Raw genomic sequence first — 23,717 nt, 5'->3', positions numbered from 1 at the left:
CCTGTCTTTTCCTATGTGTCTTAGTGCTCCCATCAGTATTTCCTGTAGAGCAGGTATCTTGTTCACAAACTCTCTCATTGTCTGTCAGAGAATATTTTAAACTCTCCCTCATATTTGAAAGATAGTTTTGCTATATATAAAATTCTTGGTTGACAGTTTTTCTCTTTCAGTATCTTAAATATATCACTTCATTTCCTTCTTGCCTTCATGGTTTCTACTGAAAAATGCACACATAGTTTTATCAAGCTTCCCTTGTATGTGATGGATCACTTTTCTCTTGCTGCTTTCAGGATTCTCTCTTTGTCTTTGATGTTTGCTAATCTGATTATTGTCTATTCAGATCTATTGTGTTTGGGGTACACTGAGCTTCTTGGATCTGTAATTTTATGTCTTTCATAAGAAATGGGAAATTTTCAGTGATTATTTCCTTCATTATTCCTTCTGCCCCTTTTCCCTTCTTTTCTCCTTCTGGGATACCCATGATATGTACATTCAAGCACTTCATGTTGTCATTCAATTCCCTGAGATGTTGCTCATATTTTTCTATTCTTTTCCCTGTCTGTTCGTTTGTGTGTAGGATTTCAGGTGTCTTGTTCTCCAGTTCCTGAATGTTTTCTTCTGCCTCTTGAAATCTGCTGTTATATGTCTCCATTGTGTTTTTCATCTCTTGTGTTGTGCCTTTCATTTCCATACATTCTGTCAGTTGTTTTTTCACCTTATATTCACCCAATGTTTTCTTTATATCCTTCATCTCTTTTGACATATCTTCCCTCAACTCATTGATTTGATTTTTGGAATGTCTTAGGAGATTTGTTTGATTAATAATTAGTTGTTTCAATTCCTGCATCTCAGTTGAAGTGTAAGTTTGTTCCTTTGACTGGGTCATATCTTTGTTTTTCCTAATGTGATTTGTAGTTTTCTGTTGTCTAGGCATCTTGTTTCCTTGATTACTCCAATCAGATTTTCCTAGCCAGAATGGGCTCAGGTTTCAGAATGGGCTTATATTCAGTATCAGGTTTCCCTGAAGGTGTATCTTAGCATATTGACAGACTCTTCTATGAGGTCTCTAGCTGCTGTGTTTTTCCTTACCTGCCAATCAGGTGGCACCTGTCAGCCTGTTGTTCCCCACTGGTGTAAAGAGGTGTGGCCCCCTTAATTCTCAGCTTGAGTTGTTTCTTGTTAGACTGAGTTCTGAAGGGAGGGCTGGCACTTCAGCTGGACCCCACCTCCCTCCTCTTAGAGAAGATACACCCCCTAGGGAGTTAACTTCTGCACTTGAATTACTCCTTTGTCTCTCTGACTCTATTAACTTCACCCCTGCCTGGGTCAGAGCACCGAGAGCTGAAAATGTCTGTGGCTTTCTCCACTGAGCTACTCAGATTGAGAGAGAAAATAAGGGGAGAGAAAACCTCTTTTCAGAGCCAGTTTCTGGTCCCCCAGTTTCACCTGTTGGCCAGATAGTGCCCAGTCTTCTGTGCTCCATTTCTTTCAAGTATTCTAAGCACAGTTATCTCCAAAAGCCTCTGTATTTTTTTTTCCATCAGCCCCACCTCCTCTCCACTGGTAGCAGCCTTGGGGTACTTTGCTGCTTGTTAGGGGTTTGTCTGTATTTGTAGCTTGTATTCAGCAGTCCAAATCTGTTAATTAAAATCCCAGTTGGAGCTAGGCTGAGATATATTTGCTTGCTCCCAATAGGGACTGCTGCTCTCTCCCACAGTGAGGTTTTTCAGCTCAGCCTGCCATGGGTGGGGAGGGGACTCCTGGCATGGTTCCACAGTTTTTACTTACAGCTTTTATGCTGTGCTCGCAGTCATTCCACCCATTCTAAGCTGGTATACAATGTGTGGACAGTCACGGTTGTCCCCCAGCAGTTGTTCCAGACTATTTACTAATTGTTCCTGGCTATTTACTAGCTGCTCTAGAGGACTAACTAAGTTCCACACCTGTCTATGCTGCCACCTTTCCCTGCCTCAACATCACTTTTTGATAAAAACACTTCAAAAGGTAGGAATAAAGGAAACTTTCTCAATATGATAAAGGGTAAATATGAAAAACCCACAGCCAGCATAGTACTCAATGGTGAGAGGCTGAAAGACTTCCCCCCAAGATCAGGAACAAGACAAGGATGCCCGCTGTCACCTCTATTATTCAACATTGTGCCAGGAGTTCTAGCCAGAGCAATTTGCCAATAAAAAGAAATAAAATATATCCAAATTGGAAAGTAAGAGTAAAACTGTCATTATTTTCAGATGATATGATTGTATATTTGGAAAATCATGATAAATCAATGAAAAAGCTACTTAAGCTAATAAACAAATTTAGCAAAGTGGAAGGATACAAGATTAATGCACATAAGTCAGTAATGTTCCTATACACTAGTAATGACCTAATTGAAGAGGAAATGAAAAAAGAATCTACTCACAATAGAAACCAAAAAATCAAGTACCTAGGAATAAACTTAACAAAAGATGCAAAAGACCTCTACACAGAAAATTACAAAACCTTACTAAAAGAAATAAAAAGGACCTAAATTGAAATCACTGCCTTCCCCCCTACGTGGGATCAGACACCCAGGGGAGTGAATCTCCCTGGCAACGTGGAATATGACTCCCGGGGAGGAATGTAGACCCGGCATCGTGGGACGGAGAACATCTTCTTGACCAAAAGGGGGATGTGAAAGGAAATGAAATAAGCTTCAGTGGCAGAGAGATTCCAAAACGAGCCGAGAGATCACTCTGGTGGGCACTCTTACGCACACTTTAGACAACCCTTTTTAGGTTCTAAAGAATTGGGGTAGTTGGTGGTGGATACCTGGAACTATCAAACTACAACCCAGAACCCATGAATCTCGAAGACAGTTGTATAAAAATGTAGCTTATGAGGGGTGACAATGGGATTGGGAAAGCCATAAGGACCACACTCCACTTTGTCTAGTTTATGGATGGATGAGTAGAAAAATAGGGGAAGGAAACAAACAGACAAAGGTACCCAGTGTTCTTTTTTACTTCAATTGCTCTTTTTCACTCTAATTTTTATTCTTGTTATTTTTGTGTGTGTGCTAATGAAGGTGTCAGGGATTGATTTAGGTGATGAATGTACAACTATGTAATGGTACTGTAAACAATCGAAAGTACAATTTGTTTTGTATGTCTGTGTGGTATGTGAATATATCTCAATAAAATGATGATTAAAAAAAAAAAAAAAAAAGGACCTAAATAAGTAGAAATACAGTCTGTGCCCATGGATAGGGAGGCTACAATTGTTAAGATATCAACTCTACCCAAACTGATCCACAGATTCATCACAATTCCAATCAAAATTACAACAACCTACTTGGCAGACTTGGAAAAGTTAGTTATCAAATTTATTTGGAAAGGAAAGGGGCCTCGATTTGCTTAAAACATCCTAAGAATAAAAAGGCAGTGGGGGCGGGGAGGATTTACACTTTCAATCTTTGGAACCTACTATAAAGTCACAGTGGTCAAAACAGCATGGTATTGGCACAAATATGGACATATTGATTAACAGAATTGAACTGGGAGTTCAGAAATGGGCCCCCAGATTCTATGGTCAACTGACTTTTGATAAGGCCTCCAAATCCACTGAACTGGGACAGAACAGTTTCTTTAAAACCTGGGGCTTGGATTCTATCCTGGGACTTGCCCTTATGAAGCTCATTACTGCAAGGGAGAGGCTAGACTTGCATATAATTGTGCCTAAGAGTCTCCCCCTGAGTACCTCTTTGTTGCTCAGATGTGGCCCTCTCTCTCTTTCTAACTAAGCCACCTTGGCAGGTGAACTCACTGTCCTCCCCCCTACATGGGACCCAACTCCCAGGGTTGTAAATCTCCCTGCAAACACAGGATATGACTCCCGGGGATGAATCTGGGCCTGGCATCATGGGATTGAGAATATCTTCTCGACCAAAGGCGGGATGCAAGATGAAATGAAATAAAGTTTCATTGGCTGAGAGATTTCAAATGGAGTCAAGAGGTCACTCTGGTAGACATTCTTATGTACTACATTGATAACACCTCTTAGGTTTTAATGTATTGGAGTAGCTAGAAGTAAATACCTGAAATTATCAAACTCCAACCCAGTAGTCTGGACTCCTGAAGATGATTGTATAACAATGTAGATTACAAGGGGTGACAGTGTGATTGTGAAAACCTTGTGGATCACACTCCCTTTATCTAATGTATGGATGGATGAGTAGAAAAATGGGAACAAAAACTGAATGAAAAATAGGGTGGGATGGGGGAATGATTTGGGTGTTCTTTTTTACTTTTATTTTTTACTCTTATTCTGATTCTTTCTGATGTAAGGAAAATATTCAGATATAGATTGGGGTGATGAATGCATGACTATATGATAGTACTATGAACAGTTGATTATGCACCATGGATGATTGTATGGTATGTGAATATATTCCAATAAAACTGAATTTAATTAAAAAAAAAAAGAATGACAAACTCCAAAAACAAAAAACAAAAAACAAAAAACCTGGGGCTTGGAAAAAAGGCTATTCATAACCAAAAGAATGGAAGAGGACCCCTACCTCATAGCTGTACAAAAATTCACTCAAATTGGATCAAAGACCTCAACTTAAGAGACAGTACAGTAAAATTTTTAGAAGAAAATATAGGGAAGCATTTTCAATACCTAGTGATAGGTAACTTCTTAGACCTTACACCCAAAGCGCAAGCAACAAAGGAAAAAAATATATAAATGGGAACTGCTCAAAAGCAAAAGCTTCTGTACCTTAAATGAGTTTGTCAAAAAGGTGAAGAGGGTGTTTCAGAAGAGAAGGTTATTTCCAACTGGCACATGTGGACACTAGACTGGACTCTGATGGACAGAATCAATTTATTAATGAAGAATGACTTGTGTTGAACCAGACAAGCTGGGTCAAGCATTTGACGATGTTTTTGAAGTACTAAGGCAACATTCAACTGGAGATCTTCAGTTCTCCCCAGATTACAAAAATTACCTGGCTTTCATCAATCATTGCCCTCATGTCAGGAAATTCCACCTGCCATATAGCCTGCTGCCTACAGAGGACCCTGTCTGTAACTGGAGAACTGTAATCAACAGTGCTGCAGACTTCTATTTTGAAGGAAATAGTCATCAATCTCTACAGAATGCCACTGAAAACCAGCTAGTACAACCTGCCGTCCTCCAGCAGAAGGGAGGAAAAGGCAGAAAGAAGCTCTGACTGTACGAATACCTTCATGAGACCCTGTGTAACCCTGAGATGACATCTTGCTTTCAGTGGGTAGATAAACCTAAAGGCATCTTTCAATTTATATCAAAAAAACAAAGAAAAACTTGCAGAACTTTGGGGAAAATGAAAAGGTAACCAGAAGACCATGACTTACCAGAAAATGGCCAGAGCACTGAGGAACTATGGAAGAACTGGAGAAATCATCAAAATCTGGAGAAAACTAACTTACCAGTTCAGTGAGGCCGTTCTCCAAAGACTCTCTCCATCTTATTTCTTGGGGAAAGAGATCTTCTACTCACAGTTTGTTTAACCTGAACAAGAATATCTCAGTTTAAATAACTGAAATGCAAATTATAATTATGCATGTGCCAATTACCATGAGTTGAATCACCCTGATTGCTAAATACAGCCTTGCATGTAACAGTTTTCTGGCATCAGAAATCCCTGCAAGCTTCAGTATTTTCCTCTTAAAAGCAAATATGGAAGAGAAAAAAAAAATAACTTTATTGTTGCTCTTTTTAAAAGACATGTAATCTATACTAACTTGGTGGGAAATTCTGTCTGTGAACAACTTTAAATGATCAAGCCCCATTTGAAAGTATGTCCTTCATCTCACTACTTTCTATGCAACTACATTTTTCTAGATTAACAATGCCAGTAGAGATGATTTGGTTTATGTATTACGTCCCTTCCCTGTCATAAACTCAGGTGAAAAAAATCACTCTAACATCTATCTGATGACTTTAATGAGAAAACAACAACAACAAAGAGACTGCATATGATAGAGTCTTCATGCAAAAATAGGTTCATGACTTTAAAAACATGGATATTCTGAACCTATAGTTCCTCTGCACTTCCTCTCATGATCTGTAATTGTGGAGCTAAAGAAGCAGTAGTCTAAGGTAAATGCCACCTTCCTTACTGATAATAAAACTTAAAAGCATGCACCACCCCATAAAAAGAGAAAAAAAAAAAAGGTGAAGAGGCAGCCAACCTAATGGGAGAGAAAATATTTGGAAACCATAATCTGATAAGAGACTGATATCCTGCATATATAAAGAAATCCTACATAGTACAAACAGCTCAATTATAAAATGGGCAAAGATATGAAAAGACATTTTTCTGAAGAGGAAATACAAATGGCTAAAGAACACTTGGAACCATGTTCCTCATCAGTAGCTATTAAGGAAATGCAAATCAAAACTACAATGAGATACCATCTCACACCAATAAGAGTGGCTGCCATTAAACAAACAAGAAACAATACATGCTGGAGAGGATGTGGAGAAATTGGAACTCTTTTTCATTGCTTGTGGGAATGTATAATGGTACAGCCACTGTGGAAGTCTGGTGGTTTCTCAGAACACTAGATATCAAATTATCATATGATCTGGCAATTCAACTTCTTGGTATATACCCAGAAGATATGAAAGAAGTGACATGAACAGACATTTGTACACCGATGTTCATAGCAGTATTGTTCACAGTTACCAAGAGATGGAAACAATCCAAGTCCTTCAACAGATGAGTGGATAAACAAAATGTGGTATAGGTATATGATGGAATACTATGCAGCAGTAAGAAGGAACCAGGTCCTGAAACATGACAACATGGATGAAACTTGAAGATATACTGCTGAGTGAAATGTCAGACAGAAAAGAAGAGATACTGTATGATACCACTACTATGGACTCCCTGAACAATGTAAAATCAATGTCTTATAATGTAGAATATTGGGGACCTAGTGATAGACAGAAGCTAGTGGATGGGGAATTACAATCTAATATGTTCAATTATGTTAAAAAGGTGAATTTGAAAGTATGGGGATGGATGTCGGTGATGATTGTTAATGGGGTTATAAGTATCAGAGCTGCATGGATGGTGAATAGGATTGAAAGGGACTATTTAAAGGCATACATCCAACAGATCAGCATTATAAATATTGATAGGTATTTGCATGAAGTGTGACACTAGTGCAGAGAGCTGACAATAGAATGGTATATGGGAAAAATCTCCCTAGGGACTATAATTAATAGGAATATCTTATTAGTACCACACAAATTCTAGGGACAAATAATTAAGGGATGAAAAGAGCTATGAGGTGTTTTTGGTCATGAGAATTGTTTAAAATGGAGTGTGATGAGGATTGTACAACTAAGTGATGATAATGTGAGATATGGATGGATTATGATGGACAGAACGTATGCTATATAAAGTTAGGAAACACCTACTTTGTACGGCAAGCCCTCTATCTTGAGGATTCTTCTTGTGAAACTTATGGTTGTGAAGGGAAGGCTAAGCCCACCTATAATTATACTGAGGAGTCTCTCCAGAGAACCTCTTTTGTTGTTCAAATGTGGACCTTCTCTCTCTAAGCCCAACTCTGCAAATAAATGCATCATCCTCCCCCTGATGTGGGACAGGATCCCCCAGGTGAATGAGTTTCTCTGGTGTTGTGGGTCATGGCTTCTGGGAATGAGCCTGACCCTGGCTTTGAGGGGTTGAGAATGCCTTTTTGACCACAAGGGGGAAAGAAGGCAACAAAATAAGGTTTCAGTAGTTAAGAGATTTCAGATACAGTTGAGAGGCTGTCCTGGAGGTTACTAATATGAAAGCTTCAGCTAGATATGCCAAATGGCCACAGTACGATAAGTCCAAGTCAACAGTAGTTCCAAAAAACCCTAAAGAATACCCAGATCCCTATCTGGGACTCTATAAAAGTTTCACTCACTAAGTTTATTCTTCAGAGAGCGCCGATGCCAGCTAGTTCCAAAAACCCAGAGGCAACAGCCTCTTCAAAAACATCAACCAGATGTGTCCCTATTTCCCATAATGTTGACACTCCTTTACAACATGTACAAGTTAGGGTGATCACTGCCTAGACATCCCTGAAGATTGGAAAAGTGATTAATCTAGAGGAAAGAGTAGCAATAGAATAGCTAGAAGGAAAGGAATAAAATGGTGAACTGTAACCCATAGCATTCTATTCAATTTTCTCTCTAGCTACTTGTTAAAATGTAATTTGAAAGTTGTCACCTTTTTGTATATATGTTATATTTCTCAATAAGGAAAAAAATGAAACTATGGTAGTGCAACTCATAACACTTTTGGAAATTTCCTGTATAACTACTTGTTACATCATATTTGGAAATTTATTATCTTTTTCCATATATGTTATAGTTCACAATAAGGAAATAATAGAAACTGTGGGACTGTAACCCATAACATTCCTTGAAATTTGCTTTCTAACTACTTGTTAAATTGCACTTGAAAAGTTATCTCTTCTATGTATGTATGTTACATCCCACAATAAAAAATATGATTAAGAAAAAGTACAAGACAAAGACACAGGAAATTATGGCCCATCCAAAGGACAAAGATAAAAATTCAGAAACCACCAACAAAGAAGATGAAAATGCGGACAAACAGAACAAAGCCTTTAAAAAATGGATCCTAAAAATGCTCAGAGAATTGTGGTGTGGCAATATGGTGGCACTGGGAGGTGTGGAATTTAGTTAGTCCTCTAGAGCAATGAGTAAATAGCAGGAACAACTAGTAAATAGTCTGGAACAACTGTTGGGGGACATCTGTGACACATCATACACCAGTCTGGAATAGGTGGAATGGCTGAGATTGCAGCATAGAACTGTAAGTATAACTCCCCGAACTGTGGAGCAGGCACCCCTCCCCCACTGTAATGGCATGCTGAGTTGGAACACTTCCCTCTGGGTAAAAGAAGCAGCCTCCTAGGAGCAAGGGAAAGTAACTCACCCAAGCTCCAATTGCAGCTTTAATTAACAAATTCGGACTACTGAATAGAAGCTATGAGCACAGATCAACCCAGAGCAAGCACAAAAGGTACTCTGAGGTCTCTCCCAGCAGAAAGGATGCAGGGCTGATGGAAAAAAACAAATAAAAGCAGAGACTTTTGGAGATGGCTGAGTTCAGAATACTGGAATAGGGTTGTGTCCCAAGTAAAGGTGCACAAAGAACCAGGGAACAAATCCAGTCAACCAGTGAAACTGGGGGGCTGGGGACTTGCTCTGAAAAGAGGATTTAGTTTTCCTTTTTTTTCTCTCTCATTCTAAATAGCTCATTAGAGAAAGCCTCAGGCATTTTCAATTGTCAGAGTTGACCCAGGCAAGGGTGGAGTTAAGAAAATCAGAGAGATAAAGGAGGAATTCAAGTGTAGGAGATAATTCCCTAAAGGGCCTATCTTCCCTAAGAAAAGGGGGGCAGATCCCAGCTCAAGTGGTGGCCCTCCCTCAGAGAATTCAGACCCCAGGGCCTGGGGAAAAAAAAAAAAAAAAAGAAACAACTTAAGCTTGGCTTCTGAAATCCTCGGCTCCTGGCGGGGACAGGGTCCTATGAGAATTAAAGGCACCATAGCTCTTTACACCAGCAGGGAGCTGCAGGCAGTCAAGTGCCACCTGCTGGCCAGGATAGGAAAAGCACAGAGTCTAGAAGCCTCACAGCAAAGTCTGAAAATCTGCTGGGTCTCATCTTCAGGGAAACCTGATGCTGATTACACCTTCCTTCTGAGACCTGGGCCCATCTGGTCTGGGAAAATCTGACTGAGGTAATCAAGGGAACCAGATGCCTACACAACAAAAAATTATGAGTCATACTAGGAAAAATGAAGATATGGCCCAGGCAAAGGAACAAACTTACACTACAAATGAGATACAGGAGCTGAAACAACTAATTAAAGATGTCCAAACAAATCTTCTAAATCAAATCAATTAACTGAAGGAAAATGTGGTAAAAGTGATGAAGGATATAAAAAAGACACAGCGTGACCATAAAGAAGAATTTGTTTTCTTCAAAAATCAAATGGCAGAACTTATGGGAATGAAAGCCAAACAGAAGAGATGAAAAACACAGTGGAGACATACAAACAGAAGATTTGAAGACAGAAGAAAGCATTCATGAACTGGAGAACAGGACACCTGAAATCCTACCCATAACGAACAGATAGGGAAAAGAATGGAAAAATATGAGCAGCATCTCAGGGAATTAAATGACAATATGAAGAGCATGAATATACATGTCATGGGTGTCCCAGAAGGAGAAGAGATGGGGAAAATGGGCAGAAACAACAATGGAGGAAATGATCATAGAAAATTTCCCTACTCTTATGAAAACACATAAAATTATAGATCCCAGAAGCACACCATAACCCAAACAGAATAAATCTGAATAGACCTACTCCAAGACAATAATCAGATTGTCAAATGTCACAGAAAAAGAGAGAATACTGAAAGCAGCAAAAGTGATCCATCACATACAAGGGAAGCTTGATAAGACTATATGCAAAATTTCTCAGCAGAAACCATGGAGGTGAGAAGGCAGTGGTACAATATATTTAAGATATGGAAAGAGAAAAACTGCCAACCAAGAATTCTACATCTGACAAAACTGTCCTTCAGAAATGGGGGACAGTTTAAAATATTTTCAGACAAACAGACCCTGAGAGAGTTTGTGAAAAGGATGCCTGGTCTACAAGAAATACAAAAGGGAGTATTACAGGCAGATAGGAAAAGAAAGGAGACAGAGGTTCAGAGAAAAGTGTAGAAATGAAGACTATCAGCAGGGGTAAAAAGAGAGAAAGGAAAATAAAAATAAAATAAGATATGATACATAAAATCCAAAAGACAAAATTGTAGAGAGTAGACATTACATTGAGTGAAATTAGACAGAAACAAAAGGACAAACACTGCATGGTCTCACTAATATGACTAACGTTAATGAGTGAAGCCTGAAAGTTTGAGTTGAGTACACAGTGTATTAGGAGATAGAAAGAGGTTAGAGATCAGGCTTCTGATACTAAAATACAGATTGTTCAACAGGTGGGATGGATTGTATAGATCCAGAAATAGCACAATATTGTGTAATGTTAGCACTGTATTATAGGTACTCTGAACAAAGATGAGTGTGAGTACAGGTGAAAGAGGAAATCTGGCATCATGCTTGATAACAGAAAGAAAGATAGAAGATAAAGACTGGGGTTGTATAATTTAGTGAAACCTAGAGGGGCCAGTGATGGTGATTAAGTGTGCTAATATAAGAATGTTTTTCATGAGGGAGAACAAATGAATGTCAACATTGCAAGGTGTTGAAAACTGGATGTTATAAGGGAAAAATACAATCAATGCAAATTAGAGTCTATAGTTAATAGTAACATTATAATATGCTTCCATTAATTGTAACAAAGACAATATATCAGAGCTAAATGTCTGTAAGAAGGTGATATAAAGGAGTGGTATAGGATTCTCAGTGTTGTTGTTGTTGTATGACCTTTTCATTATATTTCATTTTATTTTTTTCTTCTTCATTTTTTTTCTCCTTATCCTCTTTCATTGCAGAAGAAATGGAAATGTCCTCATATACATCATGGTGGTGTATGCATAACTATATGATTATTCCAGGAATCATTGATTGTTTACTTAAGATAGACTGAATGGAGTATGAATAAAACTTTTGAAAAAATAAACAGGATACAAGGGCTGGAGTGAATTTGGAGAGAGAGATGTAACTATTCACCGTTGGTGGGGAAGAAAAATCATGCAGCCCCTTTGGAGGGCAGTGTGGTGGTTTTACAGGAAGCTAAGTGTGGGGTTGCCATATCGTCCTGCAACCCTATTATTGATTGTGTAATGTGAGGAACTGAGAGTGGGATCACAAATGGACATCTGCACATTGCTGTTTGTGGCAGCAGTATTCAAGATTTGCAATGGATGGAGGTGGCTTAGGGGTACCTTGACTGATAAACCAAATGGTGCACTGTGTGTATACATACAATGGAATATTGAGCTGCAGCAAGAAGAATGAAGTTGTGAAGTATGCAACTAGGTTAATGGACCCTGAGGACAGTATGTTGAGTGAAATAAGCCAGAAATGAAAAGACAAACATTATAACACCTCACTAATATGGGCTAACAATAATGTGCAAACTCTGAGAATTGAATCTGGGAGCAAGGGTTACTAGGTGAAGGCTTATTATAAAGGTTCCTAGATTGTAAGTTCTTAGAGCAGTCATATATATTCATGAGTTGTAACAATTATTTTTAAACTCTGAGATGCTGAGCTGTTTGTATGTGACCTGGCTGACTCCTGGAGCTTCAGGTGTCTGTATGGCACCTGGGACTCAGAGCCAGAGTTTGGCAGCTTTGAGTGTTGGCATTGCCCCATGCAGCAACTCTTAAAGAGGCTGAAAAGGAATTCAGATTTCAGTTGGAGATATGAATGAAATGGACTTGGTTGATTGGGGTAGACTGGACTAAAAGGTAGAGGATGATATTAGCTGTGTTTTAGCATTGGGGGCTACCAGTTTAGCAGTCTGATCCCTCGATCTTAGAACTTGCCCCTATGAAGCCTGTTACTGCAAAGGGGGAGCTACTTTTAATTGGCCTAAGTCACCCCCAGAGAACCTCTTTTGTTGCTCAGATGCAGCCTCTCTCTCTTTCTAAGCCCACTCAGCTGGTAAACTCACTGCCTTCCCCCTACATAGGACATGATTCCTGGGGGTGTAAATATCCCTGGCAAAGTGGAACATGACCCCTGGGGATAAGCCTGGACCTGGCATCATGGAATTGAGAAAGTCCTCTTGACCAAAAGTGGGAAGAGAAATGAAACAAAATAATTTCAGTGCCAAGAGATTTCAAACGGACTCAAAAGGCCATTCTGGAGGCAACTCATGCATTATATAGATATCCCTTTTTAGTTTTTAGTTTATTAGAATAGCTGGAAGGAAATATCTGAAACTGTTGAACTGCAATCCTGTATCCTTGATTATATGATCCAGATGATCATATAACTATATAGCTTTTATGGTGTGACTATATGATTTTGAAAACCTTATGGCTCAAACTCCCTTTACCCCGTGTATAGACAAATAAGTAGAAAATGGGACAAGATAAATGAATAGTAGGGGGGAGGAGGGATAAGGATGTCTTGGGTGTTCTTTTTTACTTTTATTTTTATTCTTACTTTTATTTTTATTTTTTTGAGCAATGAAAATGTTCAAAAATTGATTGTGGTGATGAATGCACAATTACATGATGATACTGTGAGCAATTGTACACTTTGGATGATTGTATGGTATATGAATATATTTCAATAAAAGTGCATTTAACAAGATGCAAATACTTAGAGCATAAGAAAAAAATGTTCAGGGAAATGAAGGAAAATACAGAGAAATAATTAAAGTATATTAGGAAAACAATGAAGGAGCCTTAGTAAAGAGATAGAAATTTTTAAAAGGTATCAAACAGAATTAATGAAGAATAGGACCACAATAACTGAAATGAAAAATGCCGAGGAGGGTTTCAAGAGCAAACTGGAGCCAATAGAAGAATCAGTGAACTTCAACAGAAAACACTTGAAAAGTAGCAGGCTGAGGAGCAGAAAGACAAAATAATTATTAAAAGTGAAAATACCTAAGACACTTCTGGGATAACATCAAGCACACCAATATACACATTATGGGAGTCCCAGAAAGAAAAGAAAGAGAGAAAGGAAAAGAAGGAATAATCAAAGAAATGACAGAGAACTTTCCAAACTTAGCAAAATACATGTACATGCACATACCAGAAGCCCAGAGAACACAGAACAGTATAAATATGTAGAAAAATAAAAACTGCCATATATTTATCACATTAACAAATGCAAAGGACAAGGAGAGGGTTCTGAATGCTACAAGAGAAAAGCAACATATTACATACAAGGGAGTCCCAATTAGATTGAGTGCCAATTTGTCATCGGAAACCAAGGAGGCAAGAAGGCAGTGGGTTGAAATAAGTACTGAAAGAAAATGGGTGGGTCACATCTCCATGGAAACAACCTAATCCAAAGTTTCCAACCTAATCAACACTAACATGTCTGCCCCCACAAGACTGCATTAAAGAACATGTCATTTTGGGGGACATAATACATCCAAATCAGCACAAAGTTGTTAATAATAGGGTGATATATGGGAAAATACACCAAATGGAAACTATGGACTATAGTTAATATGTCCTATTTCAATATTCTTTCATCAATTGTAACAAAGGTATCACACTAATGCAAAGTATCAACAATGGGGGTATATGGGAACAATATATTTTTTACCTCACTTTTCTGTAAACCCACTTCTCTAATTAAAAAAATAATAATTTAGCAAAACATGCTAAGTGAAAGAAACCAGACACACATTGCCACATATTGTATGATCCAATTTATATAAAATAGAAATATAGATACATCTATAGAGACAGTGATACATTAGTGATTATGTAGGGCTAGAGAACAACAGAGAGATCCAGAGGTGACTGCTAAGGGGTATGGGGTTTTTCTTTTTGGAGTAATGAAAATATTCTAAAATTGATCGTGGTGATGAATGCACAATTCTGTGATCATACTAAAAGCCATAGATTGTATAATTTGGATGGATTGTATGGTATGTGAATGTATCTCAATAAAACTGCTTTAAAAATATAATGAAAAGATGCTGTAATAGGACTTATGGACAATGAAAAAGTGTTTAAGACATGGTTTCTTCCATCAATGAAACTGAAGTTGGTGTCTACATGAGTACCTATAATAAAAATGTCATGCGAGTGGTATCAAATGCTAAAGATGTTTAGAGAGTATTTTCTCTGGGGTCATCAGGAAAGACTCATCACAGATCATGATGGCACATCATTTGGGCTTTGAAGTGTGGTTAGGATTTCAACTGACAAGTGAAGTTAGAAAAAGAGGACATTTCTGTGGAAGGGCAGATCATGAGGCGTAATACAGAAGTTAAAGGATATAAGATATACTTGGGAAATGATACATCAGCTCAAAATTCCAACTCTGCCTTGAGATCATAGCCTTATAGATGGTGGTGTGGGTTAGCAGGTATAAAAGTAGAGTGGTTGCTGGCAGTTATATGCAACTTGTTTGCTCTCCATGATACTTACATATATCTAAAGCCATCACATCTTTACAAACTATTGTCTTTTCTCTCATCCAGGATAGTAAAACTAGGGCAACTTTAAAACATAAAAACTACCTGTCAGTTATGAAATATTTCACAGTAATATGTATACTGGGAAGATACATTAGGATTATGTTAAATTTATGTTATCAGCTTGTTGAAAATAAAAATGGTTTGAATTTCAAAAAGAAGAAGAGTAGTAGGAGGAGGAGCTGGAAGGAGAAAGACTTCAAGTCAGAGACCTAACCTCAAAACAGGAAGAACTAGAAAAAGAAGAGCAAACTAAACTTGAAGTGAGCAGAAGGAAGGAAATAAAGGTTAGAGCAGAGATAAATGAAATAGAAAACAAACAAACAAAAAATAAATAAAAAACAATAGAGGGGAAATCAACAAAACCAAAAGTTAATTCTTTGAAAAGACAAATAAATCGACAAACCTTTAGCTATACTGGTGAAGAAAAGAGAGGATACAAATAAAAATCAAAAATGAAAAGGGGGACATTCCTACCAACACTGTTGAAATAAAAAGGACTATAAGAGGATGCTATGAACAACTGCACATCAATAAACTAGATAACCTAGGTGAAATGGGAAAATTCTTAGAAACACACAGACTACCTACATTGACTCAAGAAGAAACAGAAGATCTCAACACACCAATTACTAGTAAAGAGATTGAATCAGTCATCAAAAACCTCCCAATAAAATAATCCCAGGACCAGATGGGCAATTCTACCAAGCATTCCAAGAAGACTCAACTCTAATTCTGCTCAAACTTTCAAAAAACAGAAGAGGAGGGAACATTCCCTAATTCATTCTACAAGGCCCAACATCACTCTCATACAAAGCCAGGCAGGGGGGATCCAGGATGGCAGATTAGGAGAGGCAGAGCAAAATTATCCTCCATGAAATACACTAGATAAAGGACAGAAAGTGCTTCAGAACAGCAGTTCCAGGGTTCTACCGGCTGGGTAGGGACTTCTACACCCATAGTGAGTGTGTACTTGGAGAAACTGAGAGGCTTCTTTTGTTTTTTTTTTCAGAAGATGATCATTGATATATTTATTCATCCCTTTAACCATCATTTCTGTGCTTGCTGTTTTTTTTTTCATAGTTTAAATTGAGATTGTTCACATATCATACAATTATCCAAAGATCCAAACTGTACAATCACTTGCCCGTGGCACCATTATACAGCTGTGCATTCATCACCACAGTTAATATTTTTTCAATTTTTAGAACATTTTCATTACTCCAGAAAAGAAATAAAGACACACGCAAAAAAGGAAACCCAAATCCTCCCATACACCTAACCACCCCCCCTCCATTATTGATTCATAGTATTGGTATAGTACATTTGTTTCTGTGGGGAAAGAATGTTAAAATACTACTAACTGTAGTACATAGTTTGCAATAGGTATTTTGTTTTCCTATATGCCCCTCTATTATTAAATTCTAGTTATAGTGTCATACATTTGTTCTAGTTCATATACTGGAGATTTCTAATATTTGTACAGTTAATCATGGACATTGTCCACCACAAGATTCACTGTTTTATACATTCCCATCTTTTAACCTCCAACTTTCCTTCTGGTGACATACATGACTCTGAGATCCCCCTTTCCACCACCTTCTCACACCATTCAGCACTGTTAGTTGTTCTCACATGTGCTACCATCACCTCTGTCCATTTCCAAACATTCAAGTTCACCCTAGCTGAACATCTGCTCATATTAAGCAACTGCTCCCCATTCTTTAGCCTTGTTCTATATCCTGAAAACTTACATTTCATGTCTATGAGTTTACATATTATAATTATTTAATATCAGTGAGACCCTGCAATATTTGTCCTTATGTATCTGTCTTATTTCACTCAATATAGTGCCCTCAATGTTTCTTCATCAACCCATTTTTTTTAAGATGGTTTTGTTCACACACCATACATTCCATCCTAAGTAAACAATTGATGGTTCCCTGTATAGTCACATACTTATGTATTCACCACCATTGCCACTATCTGTACAAGGATGTCTCCATTTCTTCCATGAAGGAGGAGGAAGAGTCAAAGGAAGTATAGAGATAGGAGAAAAAGAAAAAAGAAAGAGAGGGAAAAAAAGAAAAAAAGAAGAAAAAAACATGACAGCTAGGAAGCAACAAAAGGAAAGATAGCATTAAACTAAAGTAGAATAAAGAGTCAGACAACATCACCAATGCCAGGAGTCCCATACCCTTCCCCTATGTCCTCCCCCACCATTTGCATTTAGCTTTGGTATATTGCCTATGTTATATTAAAGAAAGCATAATACAATGTTTCTGTTAACTGTAGTCTCTAGTTTGCATTGATTATATTTTTCCCCCAATCCCACCCTATTTTTAACACCTTGCAATGTTGACATTCATTTGTTCTACCTCATGTAAAAACATATTTGTACCTTTTATCACAATCATTGAGCACTCTAGGTTTCATTGAGTTATACATTCCCAGTCTTTACTTCCCTTTTCCTCTTTCCGTCTGGTGTCCCACATGCTCCTATACCTTACTCCTTTCAATCATACTCACAGTCATCTTTGTTCAGTGCACTTACATTGCTGTGCTACTATCTCCCAAAATTGTGTTCCAAACCTCTTACTCCTTTCTTTTCCTTTCTGTCTGTAGTGCTCCCTTTAGAGTTTCCTGTAGAGCAGATATCTTGTTCACAAACTCTGTCATTGTTTGTCAGAGAATATTTCAAGCTTCTCCCTCATATTAGAAGGACAGTTTTGCTGGATTAATAGGGATTCCTTGGTTGGTGGTTTTTCTCTTTAAGTATCTTAAATATCACCTCACTTCCTTCTTGCCTCTGTGGTTTCTATTGAGAAATCCACACATAGTCTTATCAAGCTTCCTTTGTCTATCATGGATCACTTTTCTCTTGCTGATTTCAGGATTCTCTCTTTATCTTTGATGTTTAATAATCACATTATTAAGTATCTTAGGCCTGTTTGGATCTATTCTGTTTGGGGTATGCTGTGCTTCTTGGATCCATAATTTTATGTTTTTCATAAGAGATGGGAAATTTTCATTGATTATTTCCTCTATTATTGCTTCTACCCCTTTTCCCTTCTCTTCTCCTTCTGGGACACAATGACAGTTACATTCCTGCATTTCATTTTGTCCTTAAGTTCCTGGAGATGTTGCTCATATTTTTTCATTCTTTTCTCTATCTGTTCTTTTTTTTTTGTTAACATTTCCTTTTTTTTTAAATCTTCATTTTATTGAGATATATTCACATACCACGCAGTCATACAAATCATACATTCAATTGTTCACAGTACCATTACACAGTTGTACATTCATCACCTAAATCAATCTCTGACACCTTCATTAGCACACACACAAAAATAACAAGAATAATAATTAAAGTGAAAAAGAGCAATTGAAGTAAAAAAGAACACTGGGTACCTTTGTCTGTTTCTTTGTTTCCTTCCCCTATTTTTCTACTCATCCATCCATAAACTAGACAAAGGGGAGTGTGGTCCTTGTGGCTTTCCCAATCCCATTGTCACCCTCATAAGCTACATTTTTATACAATTGTCTTCGAGATTCATGGGTTCTGGGTTGTAATTTGATAGTTTCAGGTATCCACCACCAGCTACCCCAATTCTTTAGAACCTAAAAAGGGTTGTCTAAATTGTGCGTGCCCACCAGAGTGAACTCTCGGCTCCCTTTGGAATCTCTCTGCCACTGAAGCTTATTTCATTTCCTTTCACATCCCTCTTTTGGTCAAGAAGATGTTCTCCATCCCACAATGCCAGGTCTACATTCCTCCCTGGGAGTCATATTTCACGTTGCCAGGGAGATTCACTCCCCTGGGTGTCTGATCCCATGTAGGGGGGAGGGCAGTGATTTCACCTTTCAAGTTGGCTTAGCTAGAGAGAGAGGGCTACATCTGAGCAACAAAGAGGCACTCAGGAGGAGGCTCTTAGGCACAATTATAGGGAGGCCTAGCCTCTACTTTGCAGCAACAGTCTTCCCAAGGGTAAATCCTGTGGTAGAGGGCTCAACCCATCAAACCACCAGTCTCCTATGTCTGTGGTCATGTTAGCAACCATCAAGGTGGGGTAGGCCAATACCCCTGCATTCTCCACCAGCTCCTCAAGGGGGCTCTGCATATTTTTTTCCTTGTTTTTTTCCTTTTTTTTTTTTTTTAAATCAACTGTATGGAAAATAAAGAAATAAAAAAATATATTTAAAAAAAAACATACAATAAAAGAACATTTCAAAGAGACCATAACAAGGGAGTAAGAAAAAGACAACTAACCTAAGATAACTGCTTTACTTCCAACATGTTCCTACTCTACCCCAAGAAAGTTACCTAATATAGCAACATTTCTGTGAACTTGTTCCTACTATACCCATCAGAAATTAACAGACCATAGTCATTCCTGGGCATCCCCAGAACATTAAATAGCTTATCTGTTCTTCTTGGATTATTGTTCCCCCTTCCTTAATTGCTCTCTATTGCTAGTTCCCCTACATTCTACATTATAAACCATTTGTTTTACATTTTTCAAAGTTCACATTAGTGGTAGCATATAATATTTCTCTTTTTGTGCCTGGCTTATTTCGCTCAGCATTATGTCTTCAAGGTTCATCCATGTTCTCATATGTTTCACGAGATCGTTCCTTCTTACTGCCGCGTAGTATTCCATCGTGTGTATATACCACATTTTATTTATCCACTCATCTGTTGAAGGACATTTGAGTTGTTTCCATCTCTTGGCAATTGTGAATAATGCTGCTATGAAAATTGGCATGCAGATATCTGTTCGTGTAGCTGCTTTCCGATCTTCCGGGTATATACCGAGAAGTGCAATCGCTGGATTGAATGGTAACTCTATATCTAGTTTTCTAAGGAACTGCCAGACTGACTTCCAGAGTGGCTGAACCATTATACAGTCCCACCAACAATGAATAAGAGTTCCAATTTCTCCACATCCCCTCCAGCATTTGTAGTTTCCTGTTTGTTTAATGGCAGCCATTCAAATTGGTGTTAGATGGTATCTCATTGTGGTCTTAATTTGCATCTCTCTAATAGCTAGTGAAGCTGAACATTTTTTCATGTGTTTCTTGGCCATTTGTATTTCCTCTTCAGAGAACTGTCTTTTCCTATCTTTTGCCCATTTTATAATTGGGCTGTCTGTACTACTGTCATTGAGTTGTAGGATTTCTTTATTTATGCATGATGTCAGTCTTTTGTCAGATACATGGTTTCCAAAATTTTTTTCCCATTGAGTTGGCTGCCTCTTTACCTTTTTGAGAAATTCCTTTGAGGTACAGAAACTTCTAAGCTTGAGGAGTTCCCATTTATCCATTTTTTCTTTTTTTGCTTGTGCTTTGCGTGTAAAGTCTAGGAAGTGTCCACCTAAAACAAGGTCTTGAAGATGTTTTCCTACACTATCTTCTAGGAGTTTTATGGTACTTTCTTTTATATTGAGATCTTTGGTCCATTTTGAGTTAATTTTTGTGTAGGGTGTGAGGTAGGGGTCCTGTTTCATTCTTTTAGATATGGATATCCAACTCTCCCAGCCCCATTTGTTGAAAAGACCATTATGACCCAGTTCAGTGACTTTGGGGGCCTTATCAAAGATCAGTCGGCCATAGATCTGGGGGTTTATCTCCGAATTCTCAATTCGATTCCATTGATCTATGTCTATCTTTGTGACAGTACCATGCTGTTTTGACAACTGTGGCTTTATAATAAGCTTCAAAGTCAGGGAGTGTAAGTCCTCCCACTTGGTTTTTCTTTTTTAGAGAGTTTTTAGCAATTCGAGGCATCCTCCCTTTCCAAATAAATTTGATAACTAGCTTTTCCAAGTCTGCAAAGTAGGTTGTTGGAATTTTGATTGGGATTGCATTGAATCTGTAGATGAGTTTGGGTAGAATTGACATCTTAATGACATTTAGCCTTCCTATCCATGAACATGGAATATTTTTCCATCTTTTAAGGTCCCCTTCTGTTTCTTTTAGTAGATTTATGTAGTTTTCTTTGTATAGGTCTTTTACATCTTTGGTTAAGTTTATTCCTAGGTACTTGATTTTTTTAGTTGCTATTGAAAATGGTATCTTTTTCTTGAGTTTCTCCTCAATTTGTTCATTTCTAGCATATAGAAACATTACTGACTTATGTGCATTAATCTTGTATCCCGCTACTTTGCTAAATTTGTTTATTAGCTCTAGTAGCTGTGTCGTCAATTTCTCAGGGTTTTCCAGATATAAGATCATATCATCTGCAAACAATGACAGTTTTACTTCTTCTTTTCCAATTTGGATGCCTTTTATTTCTTTGTCTTGCTGGATTGCCCTGGCTAGCACTTCCAGCACAATGTTGAATAACAGTCTTGTTCCTGATCTTAGAGGGAAGACTTTCAGTCTCTCACCATTGAGTACTATGCTGACTGTGGGTTTTTCATATATGCTCTTTATCATATTGAGGAAGTTTCCTTCAATTCCTACCTTTTGAAGTGTTTTTATCAAAAAGGGATGTTGGATTTTGTCAAATGCTTTTTCAGCATCTATTGAGATGAACATTTGATTTTTCCCTTTCGAATTTTTAATGTGTATCAATACATTGATTGATTTTCTTATGTTGAACCATCCTTGAATGCCTGGAATGAAGCCCACTTGGTCATGGTGTATGATTTTTTTAACGTGTCTTTGGATTCGATTTGCAGGTAAATTATTTTATTCTTTGTAATGTTATGTTAAATGGAAATTTTAGATTATTCACTGCCACGTGTATAGAAATATAATCAATTATTATATATTTGTTTTTTTTTTCCTGCAAACTTGCTGAATTCATTTATTCTAATAGTTTTTGAGTACAGTCTTTAGGATTCTTTATATACAAGATCATGTCATCTGTAAATAGAGATAGTTTTACTTTTTCCTTTATAATCTAGATGCCCTTTATTTCATTTTCTTGCCTAATTGCCATGGCTAAAGCCTGTAGTACAATGTTTAGGTTCCAACCTTTTAAAGATAAGAATTGTTCAGTCAGAATTGCTTCTTTTTCTCGTATCTTCAATGTTTTTAATGATCTTAATATTTTAATGCAAGAAAGAAATGCAACATATTTTTCAGTGGCAGATAAGACTGAATGACAAAAATGAAAGTTAGAAACTTGGAAGACCAGGGATTTTACATATTGTTATGATGTGTACATATTTTAACAATGAAAGGTGCTATGAATTTGAAATTACCCACTTAATGATAATGTAAATTATCATTATATATTTACTAGTGTGAGGTAACAGTTTGAGTTCTATTTTTCCTCAAAAGAGTATCCCTGTGGTGCTGTTTGCAATTCCGGAGTGAGAGATGTTCTCTGTGCTGATGGGGACTAACAGTCGACACTAGAAGTAAATGCAAACCCCAAGCAGCAGCCAATGATGTACATCTGTGGAGAATGTCACACAGAAAGTGAAATAAAATCCAGGGATCAAATCAGATGCAGAGAATGTGAATACAGAATAATATAAAAGAAAAAGACTAAAAGTGGTGGTTTTTGACACTCAATGAAATGTGAATTCAGAGCAACATCTTCACTTGTTTTATTGGATTTGTCATTAATGTTTCACATTGTTGTGTAGCTTTTGGTTAGCATGCTTATCTTAATGAATACAACTACATATAAACGATTTTGTTTTATCTCATTTTTAGAACCATCTCGTATTTTAGTATCTGTTAATAATTTGTATAAAGATATCTTTTTTTGTGTGTTAAAAACAAAAAGAATTTCCCTGCACAGGAAATCATGGATCTGGTATCCATTTCCTTCATAAGAGATAATAAGTTAATAATGAGTATCGTGAATTTCCTGGAATTACTTGAAAATCTTTCTTCCTAACCCGTCAACATACCTCTGTGAGATGGGTTTCCTAACCACGAGAACACAAAAATAGTTAAGACATAAAGTTTCCCCGGCAAGAAGCGCTATTGTCAATCCCACCCGGATTAGATACATGAACAAACAAGAAGCACATTAAAAACTTACATTGTATTCATTCAAACAGTGTTTACAGACATTTAATACAAGGAATAGCAATTTCACTTATAACTCTGTTTTAGTTACGATTGTGGAACAAAGTTATCAGTGTAAAGCAATTCTCTATAAAAAAAATTACCCTACTGGCTAATTTTCTCTGAGCAAGGTGTATGTTTCTTAAGCTATTTTTCCCGTGTTATGCTTTTTCTGATTGTTTATTGAAATTAATATTAAATCTGTTAAATTCAGTGTTTTAAAAGTGGACTTGCAGTTTGTGCATCTTTTTTTTTTTGTTGCATTTTTGCAAGTGATTTATTTTTATTTTATTTTAGTAATTATTGGTGACTGACGGATTGAAAAAAATACTGGTCCTTTACCGTGGACAAGGAGAAGCACTGTTCTACACAGATGGGCTGAATTTTATTCAAATTTGTCTGACAGTGGGACCTACGCAAAAATTTACTGAATAAATGAATAAATTTTCAATCCTCCGGTGCCGAGTCCAG

The 23,717-nt window shown here is 37.4% G+C and overlaps 1 pseudogene; it reads left to right on the top strand.

Annotated features, from left to right (window-relative positions):
- The first annotated feature begins 4,796 nt into the window (after positions 1-4,796).
- Positions 4,797-5,627, top strand: LOC119518535 (annotated as a pseudogene).
- The last annotated feature ends 18,090 nt before the right edge of the window (positions 5,628-23,717 follow it).

The sequence above is a fragment of the Choloepus didactylus genome, chromosome 22 (assembly GCF_015220235.1).
Source record: "Choloepus didactylus isolate mChoDid1 chromosome 22, mChoDid1.pri, whole genome shotgun sequence".
NCBI lineage: Eukaryota > Metazoa > Chordata > Mammalia > Pilosa > Megalonychidae > Choloepus > Choloepus didactylus.
Note: the sequence above shows the minus strand (reverse complement) of the source record. Positions and strands in the feature narration are given on the sequence as shown.